Source organism: Pseudophryne corroboree, unplaced genomic scaffold (assembly GCF_028390025.1).
Source record: "Pseudophryne corroboree isolate aPseCor3 unplaced genomic scaffold, aPseCor3.hap2 scaffold_798, whole genome shotgun sequence".
In the NCBI taxonomy this organism is placed as follows: domain Eukaryota; kingdom Metazoa; phylum Chordata; class Amphibia; order Anura; family Myobatrachidae; genus Pseudophryne; species Pseudophryne corroboree.
The window spans coordinates 171,038-187,940 of record NW_026970377.1 but is presented as its reverse complement, the minus strand read 5'-3'; the positions used below and the strand labels follow the sequence as shown (position 1 = coordinate 187,940).

The window sequence follows — 16,903 nt, the reverse complement described above, 5'->3', positions numbered from 1 at the left end:
CCCCCTCCCTGTTTTAAATTTTTACATCTTTAAATCTTTAAATCTTCGAATCCTTAAATTGTCTGTTTAATAATTATTCTTTCTTCAATTCTTTTTGTTGTTTAAGCAGCAATGTAATTATTCCAGGGGTTAAAATAATGAAATATAGAAATAATATTAACAAAAATTAAAGGTAAAAATGAATTGATAGAATGATCCCATTAAAAGTAAATAAATAATATGGATGTTAAGCTGAGCGGGTTGGATTCGAACATGGGACTCGCTGCATAGAGTGCAGGTGATGTTTCCCCTGCGCCACAAGAGCTGCTTTAGTAGTGGGTTGGATTTATGTTACCCTAAAAGGTTTTATATAAGTAAATGGGGATCCTTAGTGCTGGGTCTCTGAATTATGTGTATGTGATTATAGAGATGAGGTATTGATTGAAAGATTAGAGGTTAATCTGTATATAGATTATATATTTTCTGTTATTTTTTAAACCACCTTGTTGCTTATTTTATTATTATTTTTAATCACCATGTTGCTTATTTTTATATTATGAAATGCCTTTATATGTGCAATTGCAATTAGAAAGTTGTTCCATATGTGAGTCATTACATGTATGCATCCAATTAGTACATGTATATATCCAATCAACTAATTAGTAATGCTATTGGTCCGGTGCATTTTAAAAAGAGCCTGCTAGGCTGCTGATGTATCCTCTGACGAAACCGCTCTTGGATAACAGCGGAGAAACGCGTAAGGAAGGTGACTACCAGACACTCTGATTGCTGAGATATAAGCCCATTCATGAACGAGCTACATCACGGCGGACGTCTGATGTAAAGACAGCGGTGAAGGGGAAAAAGCAATTTGAGACCGAGCAAAAGGAGGTCTCTACCCCACGGCAGGGAGGAATATCCCGACCGCGAGTGCCAATAAGATCCAGCCACGGTTAACGACTGAGGCAGCATAAGGAAACTCTCATCTGGGGACAACAACTGCAGGGAGAACACATATTTTCAGATGAACATGGGAGGGCAGAAGGCTGCCTAATACTGAAGCACCCCCAAACAACAAACCAAATGCAACAACTAGTGCAAGCATTCCTGGGGGAAGGCCTGCAGCAGATGGATTTGCATATGGTGATGTCATCCAAGCAGTGGGTCAAAGTTGGCGTCAACCCTCGTCTGCATATGAAAAGAGAAAAGGGGCGTGCAGGGCATTACGGCCTTTTGCGGCGCTTGGATGACCCCTAGTTCACATTAAACACCTCCACCCTCCTTCGGTGTGGGGCTCATGTTGGCTATGCCCCAGCCCCTGAAGCATTCAAGCTGATTTCTTGCAGCAGCTGGGCACTGTAACAGCTCCAGAGCTGCTCTGTAAGGCAAGTAAAAGGGCGTGGGCCCTGCAGCACTACCTGTAGTTTGTATTGTGCGTTGGAAGGCACAAAGTAAGCAGACTGGAGAAGTCAGGATAGTGAGCAAGGGCATAGAAGGGAGTGGCTCAAGAAAAGAGAAGTGGAAACAGACAGCAAACTAGGCTGGAGAGAGACCTGAGACAAAGAGATCTATATTATACGAGAGCCGACCAGGGGAAACACAAATTATGCAGTCAAGTGTCCAACATTTGGGGAAACCGCAGGAGCAGCACACCCAGAGTGCAATGGGTGAGCCTTGCCCTGGGAGAAGCACCTTCATGATCATAGTATCTCACCTGGCAGGTAAGTAGGAGTTGGGCTAGAGCTGGGGAGGGTCGCTGCTCGGGCACCCCCCTGTCAAGTGAAGGAGATCCAACTGAGGCAGCACAAGGGAACTCTCGAAAGAAGAACAAGGCTAGAGGAAGATCTGAGATAAAGAAATCTGACTTTTACCAGAGCTGACCAGAGGAAAGCACAAACACAGTACCTCACTACCACAAATAATGCAGTCCAGTTTCCCACATTTGGGGAAATCACAGGGATCAGCATACCCAGAATGCAATGAATGAACCTCACCCTGGGAGAACAATCTTCATGACCATGGTATCTCCTATGCAAAATAAGTATGATTTGAGATAGGGCTGGGGAGGGCTGCTGCTCAGGCACATCTCTGTCAAGAATTTATAAAGTCTATACATATATATAACCAAATGTCAATATATATATATATATATAGAACCCAGCGCTCCTATCAAAACTTATCTATTTCACCAATTTGTTGCTTATTTAATCTTTATACATCTATTAATTTTTACCATATATTATAAAATGCTGCTCCCATAGTTAGTACTGTTCTACCAATAATAAACCAAATTTTAAAGATAATCACACTTGTTATCAAGGGAGCGCAAAAAATAGAATATACAAGCTCTTTATTTAAAAAAAAATATATATAGACAGAAGAAACCCACATTCAACAAAATACAATGGAGTCAACATATATAGGCACCACTATCCATATCTAAATGTAATCAGTATCTATTTCATATTGCCCTTGATGACAACGGAATGTCTATTAAAGTGTCCAAAAAATCCTCCTGGATACAGCTGTTGTAATTAAATCGTTACTTTCCAATTGTAATTGATACATTAAATTCCTTCTTGTGGATGAACAGCAACAGTTGTAACCAACGCCTCTTATTTACTGCAGTTAAAGTTCATATGTAACTCACGTGAGTAATGAAAGAAAATAGGGGGAGAGCGCTGTGATGGTTGGTGAAACACAGCGGTATGCTACAACGTACCCACATTTGCATCCATGCATATATAGATGTAGGTGTGTGTACGTCGGTGTGCGTCCAGGTGTCAACGCGTGTATGTATAGATGCAGGTGTGGGTACGTCTGTGTATGTCCAGGTGTCAGAATGTGTATGTATAGATGCAGGTGTGGGAACGTCAGTGTAGGTTCAGATGTCAGCGCGTGTATGTATAGATGCAGGTGCTTGTATGTCCAGATGTCAGTGCATGTATGTATAGATGCAAGTGTGGGTACGTCGGTGTATGTCCATTTGTCAGCGCGTGTATATATAGATGCAGGTGCTTGTATGTTGGTGTATGTCCAGGTGTCAGCGTGTGTATGTATAGATGCAGGTGTGGGAATGTTAGTGTATGTCCAGGTGTCAGGGTGTGTATGTATGGATATTAGGTGTGGGTACATCAGTGTATGTCCAGGTGTCAGCGCATGTATGTATAGATGCAGGATAATAATCACACAGCGTGCCCCCCACCAACCACAAACCTCCCCCACCCCCCTGTATGACAAACACAGCTAATTACACTTACACACAATAATTTCAGTTTGCGACCAGGAGCCGGCAATGTATGTGCACCCAAATGAAGCCACTGTACATGCCCTGCAGGCTGCTATGTACTGCACAGGTGCAACAAATTTAAATGCCCTATCTTTAAAATGGGGCATATTTTACTAAATTAAAAAAACCTGTAACTTTCTGTAAAACCTTAACCCCAAAAGGCACTACACTAACATAGGGGTGTAGAGTTGGATCTTGATCCAAGGCACCAACAGGCTAAAGCTTTGACTGTTCCCAGGATGCCTTGCACCGCCTCCTCTATAACCCTGCCCAGTGACGTAACTAGACCTTTGTGGTCCCCATAGCAAAATTCTGAATGGGCCCACCAGCACTCAACAAGAATGAGTGGCGTTTGGGGTCAGAAAAGTAGAGGGGAAGGGGTCTGACAGAGTAGGGGGCAGGACATGAATGAATAGAAACTGAGGTGTCCATTATATAAAGAAATATAGGCCCTCATTCCGAGTTGATCGGTCGCAAGGCGAATTTAGCAGAGTTACACACGCTAAGCCGCCGCCTACTGGGAGTGAATCTTAGCTTCTTAAAATTGCGACCGATGTATTCGCAATATTGCGATTACTAACTACTTAGCAGTTTCAGAGTAGCTCCAGACTTACTCTGCCTGTGCGATCAGTTCAGTGCTTGTCGTTCCTGGTTGACGTCACAAACACACCCAGCGTTCGGCCAGGCACTCCCACCGTTTCTCCGGCCACTCCTGCGTTTTTTCCGGAAACGGTAGCGTTTTCAGCCACACGCCCCTGAAACGCCGTGTTTCCGCCCAGTAACACCCATTTCCTGTCAATCACATTACGATCGCCGGAGCGAAGAAAAAGCCGTGAGTAAAAATACTTTCTTCATAGTAAAGTTACTTGGCGCAGTCGCAGTGCGAACATTGCGCATGCGTACTAAGCGGATTTTCACTGCGATGCGAAGAAAAATACTGAGCGATCAACTCGGAATGAGGGCCATAGTATGTGTGTCTGTGTGTATATCACACACACACACATATAAGGGAAATTCAAATGCCCTCAATTATTGCGCCCATTACACTCTGGTTTAGGTGCACAAAGCACCTAAACCTGAATAAAGTAATGGGCGCGATCGTGAAAAGACACCGTTTGGTTGCCCAAATGGGTCTCTTTGCACACATTTCAGCTTGTTTCCCCTGGGGGTAGCGAGCTGAAATAAACATGTCGCACCGGTTGGCAGCAACATTAGAATAGCTGCTGACGGGCACGATTGAGGGAGGAAAGGGACATTTGAATCCAGCCCATAGATGCAATGTGAATATGTAATTTGTACCTTTCTTTCTTAAAATGTATATAGTAGTGTATACACTAGAGGTCTTTCCGAACCCCCTAATCCTAACATTGTAATTTGCTTTAGGGCGCACCTCCAATTAGTCTAGTGTTTCGTATTTTCACATTAAATACTTTCTTGCATTGGTTGGTTAAAGATTAGATCGTATATTTTTCTAGATATAGCTGTGCATAGTCTACAAGGCTACATGCTTCTCCCCTAACTAGAGATGTGCAGCGGGCATTTTTCGTGTTTCATGTTTTGGTTTTGGATTCGGATCCGCAGTTGTGTTTTGGATACGGACGCGTTTTGGCAAAACCACCTTTTGGGTTTTGTATTCGGGTGATTTTTTTTTAAACCCTCAAACAGCTAAAATCATAGAATTTGGGGGTAATTTTGATCCTATAGTATTAAGCTCAATAACCATAATTTCTACTCCTTTCCAGTCTATTCTGAACACCTCACACCTCCCAATATTATTTTTAGTCCTAAAATTTGCACCAAGGTCCCTGGATGACTAAGCTAAGCGACCCAATTGGGCAGCACAAACACCTGGCCCATCTAGGAGTGGCACTGCAGTGTCAGACAGGATGGTACTTAAAAAAATAGCCCCAAACAGCACATGATGCAAAGATAAATAAAAAAAGAGGCGCAAGATGAAATTGTAGTGTGTCTCTCCTGCTCAGTGTCAGTTCTCAGTAGTATCCTCATCAGTGCTCAGTATCACTGCTCATTGTCTTGTGCTGCATTGTGGTGCTCAGTATACTAGAGTACATTACTAATAGTCCAGTGCTGCATCTTGCTGCTCAGTGTCAGTTCTAGTATCCTCATCAGTGCTCAGTATCACTGCTCATTGTCTTGTGCTGCATTGTGGTGCTCAGTATACTACAGAACATTACTAATAGTCCAGTGCTGCATCTGGCTGCTCAGTGTCAGTTCTAGTAATCTCATCAGTGCTCCGTATCACTGCTCATTGTCTTGTGGTGCTCAGTATACTACAGTACATTACTAATACTCCAGTGTCTTGTGCCGCATATGGCTGCTGTAGGGTGCTGTGGTAGTGTCCTGTCACTGTGCATATGTCATCATTCCAGTCACAGTGATATCTGGTATCTATCTAGTGGTATCTAATTCCAGACATTACCACCGTCTAATTCCAGATATATTACTGGCATATAATTCCACACATTAAAAAATGGAGAACAAAAAGGTGGAGGGTAAAATAGGGAAAGCTCAAGATCCACTTCCACCTAGTGCTGAAGCTGCTGCCACTAGTCAAGGAAGAGACTATTCAATGCCATCAACATTATGTAATGATTATACGATACATTATATATCATATCATTGTATGGTTGTAAAATACAACTTAAAAACTTTAATTAATAAATACATAAAGGGGTATATGCAATTGTGGTCGAATTCCCGAAATTGTCGAATTTCGGGTCATTTTCCCCCAAAAAAAAAAAAATCGTCAATGCAATTCAGTGCTTTCCGTCAAAAAAACGGACTTTCAAAATTCGACTTTTTGAAATTCGACTTTTTGCAAATTCGACTTTTCTGCAATGATACAAGTGCTGCAATTCTACAAAAGCATATTCAATTCAAGTTTGGAAATTCGACAGCAGTGCTTTTAGACAGTAAATTCGTCATTTTCAATCCGTCACACTTTGGAGGGTGAAAACAATAAAAAAAAATTTAAACATGTTTTTTTTGTGTGTTTTTTTTTTGTGGGAATAGCATATCTATTTATATTAGAAGGGATTAGGTACTTTTTTTTTTTTTTTTTTTTTGGAGGCACAAGTATTATTTATATATTTTTTAAAATATTATTTATTTATTTATTTTTTAGTGCTGGAACGGGAAAATTTAAAAAAAAAATGGCGTGGGGTCCCCCCTCCAAAGCATAACCAGCCTCGGGCTCTTCGAGCTGGTCCTGGTTCTAAAAATGCGGGGAAAAATTGGGCAGGGATCCCCCGTATTTTTAAAACCAGCACCGGGCTCTGCGCCTGGTGCTGGTGCAAAAAATACGGGGGACAAAACGAGCAGGGGTCCCCCGTATTTTTTACACCAGCATCGGGCTCCACTAGCTGGACAGATAATGCCACAGCCGGGGGTCACTTTTATACAGTGCCCTGCGGCCGTGGCATTAAATATCCAACTAGTCACCCTTGGCCGGGGTACCCTGGGGGAGTGGGGACCCCTTCAATCAAGGGGTCCCCCCCCCAGCCACCCAAGGGCCAGGGGTGAAGCCCGAGGCTGTCCCCCCCATCCAAGGGCTGCGGATGGGAGGCTGATAGCCTTGAGTAAAATGACAAGAATATTGTTTTTTCCAGTAGTACTACAAGTCCCAGCAAGCCTCCCCCGCAAGCTGGTACTTGGAGAACCACAAGTACCAGCATGCGGGAGAAAAACGGGCCCGCTGGTACCTGTAGTACTACTGGGAAAAAAATACCCAAATAAAAACAGGACACAGGCACCGTGACAGTAAAACTTTATTACACACTGCCGACACACACATACTTACCTATGTTCACACGCCGACATCGGTCCTCTTCTCCATGTAGAATCCACGGATACCTGAAAAGAAAAGTTCAATATACTCACCTCAGCCAGGGTCCAGAGATAAATCCACGTACTTGGCAAAAAAAGAAAATGGACACACGGACCACCGGACTGAAAGGGGTCCCATGCTGACACATGAGACCCCTTACCCCGAATGCCGGGACACCACGTGACTCCTGTCACTGAAGTCCCTTCAGCCAATCAGGAAGCGCTACTTCTGTGGCGCTCACCTGATTGGCTGTGCGCTGTCTGTGCTGTGACAGCGCATCGCACAGCTCGGTCCATTAGTTTCAATGGTGGGAACTTTGCCGTCAGCGGTGGGGTTACCCGCGGTCAGCCGCTGACCGGCGGGTGACCTCACCGCTAGCCGCTAAGTTCCCACCATTGAATATAATGGACGGAGCTGTGCGATGCGCTGTCACAGCACAGACAGCGCACAGCCAATCAGGTGAGCGCCACGGAAGTAGCGCTTCCTGATTGGCTGAAGGGACTTCAGTGACAGGAGTCACGTGGTGTCCCGGCATTCGGGGTAAGGGGTCTCATGTGTCAGCATGGGACCCCTTTCAGTCCGGTGGTCCGTGTGTCCGTTTTCTTTTTTTGCCAAGTACGTGGATGTATCTCTGGACGTGGATGTACCTCTGGACGCTGGAAGGTGAGTATAATTTTTTTCACAGGTACCCTCGGATCGTCGGAGACCGTGGCAGTCGGCGTGTCAACATAGGTAAGTATGAATGTGTCGGCAGTGTGTAATAAAGTTTTACTGTCACGGTGTCTGTGTCCTGTTTTTATTTGGGTATTTTTTTCCCAGTAGAACTACAGGTACCAGCGGGCCCGTTTTTCTCCCGCATGCTGGTACTTGTGGTTCTCCAAGTACCAGTATGCGGGGGAGGCTTGCTGGGACTTGTAGTTCTTCTGGAAAAAACAATATTCTTGTCATTTTACTCTAGGCTATCAGCCTCCCATCCGCAGCCATTGGATGGGGGGGACAGCCTCGGGCTTCACCCCTTGCCCTTGGGTGGCTGGGGACCCCTTGATTGAAGGGGTCCCCACTCCCCCAGGGTACCCCGGCCAGGGGTGACTAGTTGGATATTTAATGCCACGGCCGCAGGGCACTGCATAAAAGTGACCCCCGGCTGTGGCATTATCTGTCCAGCTAGTGGAGCCCGATGCTGGTGTAAAAAATACGGGGGACCCCTACTCTTTTTGTCCCCCGTATTTTTTGCACCAGCACCAGGCGCAGAGCCCGGTGCTGGTTTTAAAAATACGGGGGATCCCTGCCCAATTTTCCCCCCGCATTTTTGGAACGAGGACCAGCTCGAAGAGCCCGAGGCTGGTTATGCTTTGGAGGGGGGACCCCACGCCATTTTTTTTTTCGTGTTTTTCCCGTTTTTTCCCGTTTTTTTAATTCGCGGCAAAATACGGCAAATTGGCCGTTTTTCGCCCGCGGGACTGTCGAATCCGTTTTTCATTGAATATGGTGAATTCCGGCAGCCACCTGCCGGAATTCACATGTCGAATTGTGTCGAATTTAAAAACGGCCATAATTTGCCGCGATTCGCCGTGAATTGCATATACCCCAAAGTAGCTTTTATGTAACCTTTTTAAACCTATTAGCATAGACCGAATCTCATCGTGTGTATAGGCCTTTAGTTCAACAACAGCATGGGACCAGTTAGTGTGTTTTGACCACTGCACAGCACCTGGTGTTATATAGTAAGCACCACTATGGCATAGTATACAGCATTATGGGCCTGATATGAGTGTGACCAGCGGTGATGTGGAATGCAGTAGGAGGTGCTGTTTAGCAAGCACCACTTCTATATTCACCATGCAGTATATTGTGTGAATATAGAAGTGTTGGTTGTGTTATGTATTAGAGTAATTATTGCAGCTCCCAGCTAAAATTGCAACAATGTAATTTAGTGACAAGCTGCAGAGATTAACCCTTTCTGTGGCTGCTGCACAACCTCTATTCATATCGCTGAATTAAATTAGGGAGATGTTCTCACCCCGCGAGCAAGCGCAGGTATATGCCACACTTATGGTAACATTGGATTTGCAGATATTTTCTTGCAGGGGTGTTTCTAAACAATTTGGCTTCAAATGCGAGATTTAAAAATGCGTGCCCCCCGCCACCATTGGCATTAAAAATTGTGCCCCTCCCCCATATATATATATAAAAAAAACTATATTTGCATGAGCGCTCCGGACGGGATGGGGGGGCGTGACCTCGCAAAAATGGGTATGGTCTCCATAAAATGGGCGTAGCCTTTCAGGCAAAGACTACCTTACACCCCAGTTCTTGACCCTGCACCAACAGACCTCGGCCACCACAGGGAAAAAAGTACAGTCATTTCCACCATGTTAAGCCCCACACATTAATGCCCTTTGGAACATATTATGTCACTCACCACAATATCTGTGATACACTATGCCCTACAGTAAAGCTTCTAATTACTTTTACAAAAACTGCTCAACGCCAAGAGTTTCACGTGCTGGGTGTCATGCTCATTGCCAGGGGTTTCACTCTCTGGGTGTCATGCTCATTGCCAGGGGGAACGCAGTAGGAGGTGTTATATAGTAAGCACCACTATGGCATAGTATATAGCATTATATATATTGTGAGCACTGGTGATGTTGAGTGCAGTAGAGCTGCTGCTGGGTAATTACAATTGACTACAACCACCAATATATTCTGCTGCACTATATATATGCAAAGCTAATTCTGCTGGGTAATTACAATTGAATACAACCACCAATATATTCTGCTGCACTATATCTATATATGCAAGCTAATTCTGCTGGGTAATTACAATTGACTACAACCACCAATATATTCTGCTGCACTATATCTATATATGCAAAGCTAATTCTGCTGAGTAATTACAATTGACTACAACCACCATTATATTCTGCTGCACTATATCTATATATGCAATGCTAATTCTGCTGGGTAATGCAAATTGAAACATTATTGCATAGTATGTGATTTTGAAGTACTTTTTTAAAGTTTTGAATGATATAGACCCAGTTTAATCTTTGTGGAATGCCTGGTTGTTGTTTTTAAGGTAATTTATTGCCTGGCATTTGAGGGGGTGGGGTGTGGTTACAGATTTCAATTATTGGTTTCACTTGTAATAGTCTTCTACTTAAGTCCAATGGTGTAGGCTGTGCAAAGCCATTTGGCTGTGCATTTATTGATCTAAGCGTGCATTTTTATCAAAGCGTGATAAAATTGACACATAACAGCAGCGTTCAATCAGTATCAATTTATCTTCAGCTGATGTCGATTGTGAATTTACGTTTCTTCTCTTCTTGTCACCTGCAGGTAATTACAATTGACTACAACCACCAATATATTCTGCTGCACTATATCTATATATGCAAAGCTAATTCTGCTGGGTAATGCAAATTGAAACATTATTGCATAGTATGCAATAATATAGTATGCATATAGCAGAGGATAGTTTCAATCTGCCTACCTCTGGGTTATGGGCCCAGAATGCTTTCATTGCAGTACTCTGCTGCACATGTAAGTGCAAGAGATCCTGAAGCACTCACTCATCATGGGAAAGTACCAATGTGTTTCTTCGTTGATTGATGGAAGAAACATCTTACAAAAACTCTCCAGATTATTGACTTTTAAAGTTTTTCTAGGAAACGTTCTACATGAATGCTTATTAGCGTTTGTCAGAACATACGTTTGCAAAGTGTCTCTGTGGCGCAATCAGTTAGCGTGTTTGGTTATTAACCAAAAGGTTGGTGGTTCAATCCCACCCAGGGACGTAATTTACCTTGTTATCAGATTTTGGTGATCTTTAAGTAGACAAGTCAAAATTTCAAACCCCCTCTTATGGTGTAGGGTACCTGGCCTTCTCTGATGTAATCAGAGTTAGATTTGATTAAGTGATTTTATAAAAAAAAAACAGCTAGGAAGCACAATTTAGCAGTGGGTTGCAGAGAAAAAGAAATATGCTGGCAAAAAAATCCAATTGAGTGATTAAACAGCTCTTCATTTTCTGGCTTTATTTTTAAGCTAACAAATTTGTTCTCTGAAAAGTGTCCACAAAGCAAAGTATCTGATTAACACCTTTGTAGGGATGGTTTTTCACCTATTACTAAATTAAACTTGCTTCATTGGAAAGGCAGCAAGATGCATCGTCATTTCAATATCTACTGAAATAATACAGGTTGACACCAGGAAACATTAACGCCACTGCATCCTTGCTGCTTTCTCATGTGGAAGTCTGTTTAATGTGAAAACAAGGTGATATCTAATTAGCACACAGGTAAGGAATTAAGAAAATCTTTATTTAAGGGTGAAGATGTTTCTCACAAAATCGTTGCCCCAATGCATCATTGAAATTCAAGCTGGAAAGATGATTTTAATATATCACTTGTACATTTTGTATTGCTCTTCTGGTGACAATGTAGTTTGTTTTTGTCAATTACCATTTTAATAATAGGGTAAAGAAAATTAAGTGGATTTTTGAAAGAAAACAATACTGTCAATATACTATTAAACAAATTAAAATGGTAAAAGTTATTGTACTTTAAGTAAAAATAAAAGAGCTAAAATATCAATCCCAATTTTGGATTACTTTAATAAAAAAAAATGCATATAGCAGAGGATAGTTTCAATCTGCCTACCTCTGGGTTATCGGCCCAGCATGCTTCCATTGCAGTACTCTGCTGCACATGTAAGTGCAAGAGATCCTGAAGCACTCACTCATCATGGGAAAGTACCAATGTGTTTCTTCGTTGGTTGATGGAAGAAACATCTTACAAAAACTCTCCAGATTATTGACTTTTTTAAGTTTTTCTAGGAAACGTTCTAGATGAATGCTTATTAGCCTTTGTCAGTATGTACTTTTTGCAAAGTGTCTCTGTGGCGCAATCGGTTAGTGTGTTCGGCTATTAACCAAAAGGTTGGTGTTTCAATCCCACCAAGGGACGTAATTGACCTTGTGATCAGATTTTGGTGATATTTAAGTCGACAAGTCAAAATTTCAAACCCCCTGTTATGGTGTGGGTACCTTGCCTTCCCTGATGTAATCAGAGTTAGATTTGATTCAGTGATTTTATAAAAACAGCTAGGAAGCACAATTTAGCAGTGGGTTGCAGAGAAAAAAAATATGCTGGCAGAAAAATCCAATTGAGTGATTAAACAGCTCTTCATTTTCTGGCTTTATTTTTATGCTAACAAATTTGTTCTCTGAAAAGTGTCCACAAAGCCAAGTCTCTGATTAACACCTTTGTAAGGATGGTTTTTCACCTATTACTAAATTAAACTTGCTTCATTGGAAAGGCAGCAAGATGCATCCTCATTTCAATGTCTACTGAAATAATACAGGTTGACACCAGGAAACATTAACGCCACTGCATCCTTGCTGCTTTCTCATGTGGAAGTCTGTTTAATGTGAAAACAAGGTGATATCTAATTAGCACACAGGTAAGGAATTAAGAAAATCTTTATTTAAGGGTGAAGATGTTTCTCACAAAATCGTTGCCCCAATGCATCATTGAAATTCAACCTGGAAAGATGATTTTAATATATCACTTGTACATTTTGTATTGCTCTTCTGGTGACAATGTAGTTTGTTTTTGTCAATTACCATTTTAATAATAGGGTAAAGAAAATTAAGTGGATTTTTGAAATAAAACAATACTGTCAATATACTATTAAAACAAATTAAAATTGTAAAAGTTATTGTACTTTAAGTAAAAATAAAAGAGCAAAAATATCAATCCCAGTTTTGGATTACTTTAATTAACAAAAAAAATGCATATAGCAAAGGATAGTTTCAATCTACCTACCTCTGGGTTATGGGCCCAGCATGCTTCCATTGCAGTACTCTGCTGCACATGTAAGTGCAAGAGATCCTGAAGCACTCACTCATCATGGGAAAGTACCAATGTGTTTCTTCGTTGGTTGATGGAAGAAACATCTTACAAAAACTCTCCAGATTATTGACTTTTTAAAGTTTTTCTAGGAAACGTTCTAGATGAATGCTTATTAGCCTTTGTCAGTACGTACTTTTTGCAAAGTGTATCTGTGGCGCAATCGGTTAGTGTGTTCGGCTATTAACCAAAAGGTTGGTGGTTCAATCCCACCCAGGGACGTAATTGACCTTGTGATCAGATTTTGGTGATATTTAAATCGACAAGTCAAAATTTCAAACCCCCTGTTATGGTGTGGGTAGCTGGCCTTCCCTGATGTAATCAGAGTTAGATCTGATTCAGTGATTTTATAAAAACAGCTAGGAAGCACAATTTAGCAGTGGGTTGCAGAGAAAAAAAATATGCTGGCAGAAAAATCCAATTGAGTGATTAAACAGCTCTTCATTTTCTGGCTTTATTTTTATGCTAACAAATTTGTTCTCTGAAAAGTGTCCACAAAGCCAAGTCTCTGATTAACACCTTTGTAAGGATGGTTTTTCACCTATTACTAAATTAAACTTGCTTCATTGGAAAGGCAGCAAGATGCATCCTCATTTCAATGTCTACTGAAATAATACAGGTTGACACCAGGAAACATTAACGCCACTGCATCCTTGCTGCTTTCTCATGTGGAAGTCTGTTTAATGTGAAAACAAGGTGATATCTAATTAGCACACAGGTAAGGAATTAAGAAAATCTTTATTTAAGGGTGAAGATGTTTCTCACAAAATCGTTGCCCCAATGCATCATTGAAATTCAACCTGGAAAGATGATTTTAATATATCACTTGTACATTTTGTATTGCTCTTCTGGTGACAATGTAGTTTGTTTTTGTCAATTACCATTTTAATAATAGGGTAAAGAAAATTAAGTGGATTTTTGAAAGAAAACAATACTGTCAATATACTATTAAACAAATTAAAATGGTAAAAGTTATTGTACTTTAAGTAAAAATAAAAGAGCTAAAATATCAATCCCAATTTTGGATTACTTTAATTAAAAAAAAATGCATATAGCAGAGGATAGTTTCTATCTGCCTACCTCTGGGTTATCGGCCCAGCATGCTTCCATTGCAGTACTCTGCTGCACATGTAAGTGCAAGAGATCCTGAAGCACTCACTCATCATGGGAAAGTACCAATGTGTTTCTTCGTTGGTTGATGGAAGAAACATCTTACAAAAACTCTCCAGATTATTGACTTTTTTAAGTTTTTCTAGGAAACGTTCTAGATGAATGCTTATTAGCCTTTGTCAGTATGTACTTTTTGCAAAGTGTCTCTGTGGCGCAATCGGTTAGTGTGTTCGGCTATTAACCAAAAGGTTGGTGGTTCAATCCCACCCAGGGACGTAATTGACCTTGTGATCAGATTTTGGTGATATTTAAGTCGACAAGTCAAAATTTCAAACCCCCTGTTATGGTGTGGGTATCTGGCCTTCCCTGATGTAATCAGAGTTAGATTTGATTCAGTGATTTTATAAAAACAGCTAGGAAGCACAATTTATCAGTGGGTTGCAGAGAAAAAAAATATGCTGGCAGAAAAATCCAATTGAGTGATTAAACAGCTCTTCATTTTCTGGCTTTATTTTTATGCTAACAAATTTGTTCTCTGAAAAGTGTCCACAAAGCCAAGTCTCTGATTAACACCTTTGTAAGGATGGTTTTTCACCTATTACTAAATTAAACTTGTTTCATTGGAAAGGCAGCAAGATGCATCCTCATTTCAATGTCTACTGAAATAATACAGGTTGACACCAGGAAACATTAACTCCACTGCATCCTTGCTGCTTTCTCATGTTGAAGTCTGTTTAATGCGAAAACAAGGTGATATCTAATTAGCACACAGGTAAGGAATTAAGAAAATCTTTATTTAAGGGTGAAGATGTTTCTCACAAAATCGTTGCCCCAATGCATCATTGAAATTCAAGCTGGAAAGATGATTTTAATATATCACTTGTACATTTTGTATTGCTCTTCTGGTGACAATGTAGTTTGTTTTTGTCAATTACCATTTTAATAATAGGGTAAAGAAAATTAAGTGGATTTTTGAAAGAAAACAATACTGTCAATATACTATTAAAACAAATTAAAATGGTAAAAGTTATTGTACTTTAAGTAAAAATAAAAGAGCCAAAATATCAATCCCAGTTTTGAATTACTTTAATTGACAAAAAAAAATTGCATATAGCAGAGGATAGTTTCAATCTGCCTACCTCTGGGTTATGGGCCCAGCATGCTTCCGTTGCTGTACTCTGCTGCACATGTAAGTGCAAGAGATCCTGAAGCACTCACTCATCATGGGAAAGTACCAATGTGTTTCTTCGTTGGTTGATGGAAGAAACATTTTACAAAAACTCTCCAGATTATTGACTTTTTAAAGTTTTTCTAGGAAACGTTCTAGATGAATGCTTATTAGCCTTTGTCAGTATGTACTTTTTGCAAAGTGTCTCTGTGGCGCAATTGGTTAGTGTGTACGGCTATTAACCAAAAGGTTGGTGGTTAAATCCTACCCAGGGACGTAATTGACCTTGTGATCAGATTTTGGTAATATTTAAGTAGACAAGTCAAAATTTCAAGCCCCCTCTTATGGTGTAGGGTACCTGGCCTTCTCTGATGTAATCAGAGTTAGATTTGATTCAGTGATTTTATAAAAAACAGCTAGGAAGCACAATTTAGCAGTGGGTTGCAGAGAAAAAAAATATGCTGGCAGAAAAATCCAATTGAGTGATTAAACAGCTCTTCATTTTCTGGCTTTATTTTTATGCTAACAAATTTGTTCTCTGAAAAGTGTCCACAAAGCCAAGTCTCTGATTAACACCTTTGTAAGGATGGTTTTTCACCTATTACTAAATTAAACTTGCTTCATTGGAAAGGCAGCAAGATGCATCCTCATTTCAATGTCTACTGAAATAATACAAGTTGACACCAGGAAACATTAACGCCACTGCATCCTTGCTGCTTTCTCATGTGGAAGTCTGTTTAATGTGAAAACAAGGTGATATCTAATTAGCACACAGGTAAGGAATTAAGAAAATCTTTATTTAAGGGTGAAGATGTTTCTCACAAAATCGTTGCCCCAATGCATCATTGAAATTCAAGCTGGAAAGATGATTTTAATATATCACTTGTACATTTTGTATTGCTCTTCTTGTGACAATGTAGTTTGTTTTTGTCAATTACCATTTTAATAATAGGGTAAAGAAAATGAAGTGGATTTTTGAAAGAAAACAATACTGTCAATATACTATTAAAACAAATTAAAATTGTAAAAGTTATTGTACTTTAAGTAAAAATAAAAGAGCCAAAATATCAATCCCAGTTTTGAATTACTTTAATTAACAAAAAAAAATGCATATAGCAGAGGATAGTTTCAATCTGCCTACCTCTGGGTTATGGGCCCAGCATGCTTCCATTGCTGTACTCTGCTGCACATGTAAGTGCAAGAGATCCTGAAGCACTCACTCATCATGGGAAAGTACCAATGTGTTTCTTCGTTGGTTGATGGAAGAAACATCTTACAAAAACTCTCCAGATTATTGACTTTTTATAGTTTTTCTAGGAAACGTTTTAGATGAATGCTTATTAGCCTTTGTCAGTATTTATTTTTGTAAAGTGTCTCTGTGGCGCAATCAGTTAGTATGTACGGCTATTAACTAAAAGGTTGGTGGTTCAATCCCACCCAGGGACCTAATTGACCTTGTTATCAAATTTTGGTGATCTTTAAGTAGACAAGTCAAAATTTCAAACCCCCTATTATGGTGTAGGGTACCTGGCCTTCTCTGATGTAATCAGAGTTAGATTTGATTCAGTGATTTTATAAAAACAGCTAGGAAGCACAAT

The 16,903-nt window shown here is 40.5% G+C and overlaps 2 non-coding genes and 1 pseudogene across 2 annotated transcripts; 1 reads left to right on the top strand and 2 right to left on the bottom strand.

Annotated features, from left to right (window-relative positions):
* Positions 1 to 1,566: 1,566 nt before the first annotated feature.
* On the bottom strand, positions 1,567 to 1,708 carry LOC135041340 (U1 spliceosomal RNA; annotated as a pseudogene).
* A 152-nt stretch (positions 1,709 to 1,860) lies between these two features.
* LOC135041317 (U1 spliceosomal RNA) lies at positions 1,861 to 2,024 on the bottom strand. The gene has a single exon (XR_010235014.1). It is a non-coding gene; the product is annotated as a U1 spliceosomal RNA (small nuclear RNA).
* Positions 2,025 to 10,838: 8,814 nt separating this feature from the next.
* TRNAN-AUU (transfer RNA asparagine (anticodon AUU)) lies at positions 10,839 to 10,912 on the top strand. Its single transcript has one exon. It is a non-coding gene; the product is annotated as a tRNA-Asn (tRNA).
* The last annotated feature ends 5,991 nt before the right edge of the window (positions 10,913 to 16,903 follow it).